Source organism: Suricata suricatta, chromosome 1 (assembly GCF_006229205.1).
Source record: "Suricata suricatta isolate VVHF042 chromosome 1, meerkat_22Aug2017_6uvM2_HiC, whole genome shotgun sequence".
NCBI lineage: Eukaryota > Metazoa > Chordata > Mammalia > Carnivora > Herpestidae > Suricata > Suricata suricatta.
This window is the reverse complement of record NC_043700.1, coordinates 105,071,384-105,075,602: the sequence shown is the minus strand read 5'-3', so window position 1 is coordinate 105,075,602 and position 4,219 is coordinate 105,071,384. Positions and strand designations below refer to the sequence as shown.

The following is a 4,219-nucleotide window of genomic DNA, read 5'->3' as shown; positions in this document are numbered from 1 at the left end:
ACTCAGGTTTCTAAAGTTACATACATAAATGGGAGTGTACAGTAATGGTAGTTGCAAGAATAACCCTCTCATTAGAGGGCTTGCTGTTTTGAAGGAGACTGTGTATATGCAGCCAGATAATATAAAATCCTGATGTATCCATTAATAATTATTGCATGCCAAAATATCTATTCGCTGAGTTAATCTTTGTAATAATATAAGACATACTCTTATTCTTAATCTATTAGGAGAAAGAGAAGAGAGCAGTAAACAGGCGATGATTATATAGTGCTGCATGTGTTGTGCAAGAGTTAAGTACAGGGTGCTGTGGGAGCCCTGGGGAAGGGCCTGGTCCAGAACGGCTAGGGACGGGAGATACTGGAAGTGCAGCAAGGCTTCCTACAGGGTTCCTGCTGGAAGAAAAAGAGACATTACTTACAGAGGTCCATATCTTCCGTCTGTCACATTCAAATTAAAGCAAACGACTCAATCTGGATTTAAATTGTTCAGGCCAGGTTAGCATATGATGTGCAAGTACTTGTATAATGAAGGCCATCAGAGCTTAGTCCACCTGCATCTTTTTCTAGAAAAGGCAGGGAAGTGATCTTCCCTGAAGATCCAGCTCAATACAATGAAAACTATTAATCTGGTGAGGTTTCTGTATAATAAAACAGCCGATAATTATTATAACTTTTTAAGGGCTGTTCAAAACTCTGCATCAAGCGATAAAAATTCCATATGTCAGTAATACTCATTATATGACCGTAACCATTTGCTTTTCATTAATTAAAAAAAGAGAAAACAAATCAGTTACTACCAATTGTGGGTATTTTTAACATTTTTTCTCTAAGCTGTAATCAGCCATTCATTGTTCTTTAATTTTTTTAGGCCACCCAATATCCGACAAAGCTTCATCGCTAATACATGTGTGCGTAGTTAAAAACATATAAACCAATATAACAAAGTATTGGTTATTAACTACACCAAAATAATACTACCTGAGATTTGGATACATTTTAGTTTTTGTTTTGAGATAGTAAAGCTTTAGGACTTTGGTTTATATTTAAATGGAATTAAGATGATATTTTCCAGTATTTATGTAGTGCTCTTTATAATTTAAAGTTTTAAAAAATGAGCCAGCAGCTTGTTCATAAAAAGAAAAGTTGACAAGATTAATTCTTATCATATCATCTCTGAAGCTTGATTAAGCATCTTAATTAAACCATCACAGAACAATGAATTAAGGAATAGATATAACTGGATGTGTCTAATACACTTTGGAGCCTATCTCACCTGTGGCTTAGATGGACTTTAAACCTTCTGACCTAAAATTTTAGAATTAAAAATATTGCCTTTGTTCATCAGACATAATTGTAATTAATTGAGTTATGTCAGACAATGCTTGGTGTGCAGCTTGACTAAAACACAGGGAAATAGAGACAATATTAAAATTTTTTTCTCATAAAGACCTCACACTGAATCCTAAATAAGCAAGATTTTAAAAAGTGAATGTGTCCCTATCCATCCTAAAATATTACATAAATAAAAACTTCATTCCTAAAATAATCCTAGGGCTATAAAGCATACATGTATAAATGTGAAAAATGAGGAAATATAAAACATCAAAAAGATTTAGCAACTGTGTACTAAGAAAAATGAATAACAGCAAATTCCTTTCAATAAATATATGAAGGGAGAGGTTAAGAGAGGGAATATGGAAACTCATTCATTTTAAAAATAAAACTAGATAACAGATTGCTACAGAAAATATTTCCTTTGGATCAAAAAACAGCTCTAAAACATTGCTAACATATATCTGAAAGAGAGGTGGGGTTTTTTTTCTGCATATGGTATTTCATATCTGAAAGGAAAATAAATAGAAAAGATAAACATGATAGCCATGGAAAAAGAGGTCTCAAGCACAATTAACGTAAGATGTCCACCATGAATATTACATAATGAGCTGTGATCACTATGACCAAACATGTGGCCACGGAGGAGTTACAGGAAAACAATAAGGACAACTGCTAAGGGCTCTTTTAAGATATAAATTAGGCTGCCATCTACAGAAATATAATCCCAAGATCATAGCTTTTGTACAATTTTTTCTTAATTCTTTGGCTTTTTAAAAACTCAGTGTATAAATTTTCATTTCAAGCAGATTATAAAACAAAGATTATAAAGCAAAAAGTTTTAGAAGGCTGTAAACAAGCACAAATACCCAGACGCTGGCTTCATACTTTACATGAAAACTTTGCAAAGAGCTCCATCTGCAGGCCATTCGTAACATGTCATTTTCAGCTATGAAGGTGTCTATTCCCACTTTTCTTAAACAGTTCCTCCCTTGCTTACTGTCTTCTTATTTGTTCTCTTTTACCACAGAAGATGTTGGATTGAGTAAATCCATTGAATAAGATGCAGAATTTCACAACCTTCTGTAATATTTCTTCACAGATCACGTTAATACTCAAACATGTCTATGCATGAGAACCTACCAATAGGAGACCATTAGCTCTAGAGTTATTCCCCGAGGTTAATTCAAAAGGCAGGCTAAAGGAGAAAAGACTCTTTACATTTTCTTTTTCATTTTCTAATTTTAGAAGCAACATAATTATTATATTTTTTTCATTTTACAATTTCCAAAATTCCTTATCTAAGTTCTTAAATAGATATGTTTGCAACTGAAGCAAATCAGAGATGACTTAAGCCAGATATTCCTTTTTTCTAGTAAAAAGAATTCATTTCTTTCTCCATTTCTCCTTCCCATACTATTACTAAAGTCAGAGACAATGAGAATACAAAAGAACCTGGAAGGAATTGTATGGAGCAAACGAATTCAATATATCCCTAAATCCTGACTTTTTTTTAATCTGTAAAGCCCTGGGCAAGTCATTTGACTGCTTATCTCAAGGAATGAGACACATCCTTAGACAGACCTTAGTTCAGATCTCAACTGTCCAAAAATTACCATATTTATTCATTAAGCCAAGCAACTAAAATAAAATCGCCCTGGAATCAGGGTGAAATAAAAAAGAAGTGGGCCCTCCAACCCACTACTCTTCATACCAAAAAGAGCAAAATAGAGTGATTTAGGCAACCAATATTAAATATTTATACGGTTAAGCATGCAAGTCCACCACTGACTACAAATTTTGACCATTAAAATCTCAAATGAAGTTTTATGAACAGATCGTAATGGCTTCGATGATGATATTTCCATATACAATTTACATAAGTAAAACAAGATTATTTTGGTTCTTGACAACAGTAATCATAGCTGGCTTAAAATATTAAATATGCTCCTCATATAGACAATTGTGGGATTGCTGCATTACCATGAAGAAGTATACAAATCTCTTTAAAAAAAAAAAGAAAGGAAACACAACAGCTGCTCCAGACTTCAAATCTGACACAAGATTAAAACAAATCATAGAATCTCAGGTTTAGAAAGACTCTTAAAGACAATTTAATCCAGCCACACCCTTAAAGACAGAGCCACCCCTGGTCAAGAGGTGATTCAGGCTATGCTCAAACCCCTCACTACATCTCAAGTTGTCAGTTCTTTCTTGAGCAGACCTGACCACAGGGAAATTCATCCTTATATTTAGATGAAATCCTTATATTACAGTGTCAGCTAGTAGTTTTGTGTCCATTTTTAGGGCTATGTAGAACAATTCAACTATTCTCCAGGAAAGAGTCCTGAGATAGTTGAAGAGAGATCCCAGCCATCCCCCTGAGCCTTTCCTTTCCCTCTGAAGTGGTCACAACTCTACTTACTCTTCCTATTGGGGGTGGTTTTAAGTCCCCTCTCTCCCTGCCGTTTTCCCCCAGAAAAGTATAATCTGTTATATTCTTGAAAGTATGCTACCCAGGACTGAATACAATCCTCTGCAAGTTACTGTACAGAGTTGGGTGGAGTCATCTGACACCTGTGTGTAGCGGGGGATGTATTTTTATTAATATAAGTTACTTTAATTAAATTCTTTTTAATCAAAGTTGGGGGAAGTCAAAGGAGTAAAACACCAAAAGCTTATTGCTTGCTAACTAAGTGAGCATATTTTCTACTCTTTCTTTTCTCCATCATTGTTGCTCCCATTAAAAAAAAAAACTGCAATCATAGACTCCCTAGAAAACTAAGTGTATAAAGATATAAATATATTACTCAGAAAGACATATATATATGTATGTGTATATGTATATATATATATATATATATATATATATATATATATATATATAT

At 33.8% G+C, this 4,219-nt stretch overlaps 1 long non-coding RNA gene across 1 annotated transcript in view; it reads right to left on the bottom strand.

Annotated features, from left to right (window-relative positions):
- Positions 1 to 287: 287 nt before the first annotated feature.
- The window catches only part of LOC115274961, a 107,335-nt gene continuing 103,403 nt past the window's right edge, over positions 288 to 4,219 (bottom strand). Inside the window, exon 4 of the long non-coding RNA XR_003901348.1 lies at positions 288 to 392. This is a non-coding gene — a long non-coding RNA (uncharacterized LOC115274961). The remainder of the gene's footprint in view (positions 393 to 4,219) is intronic.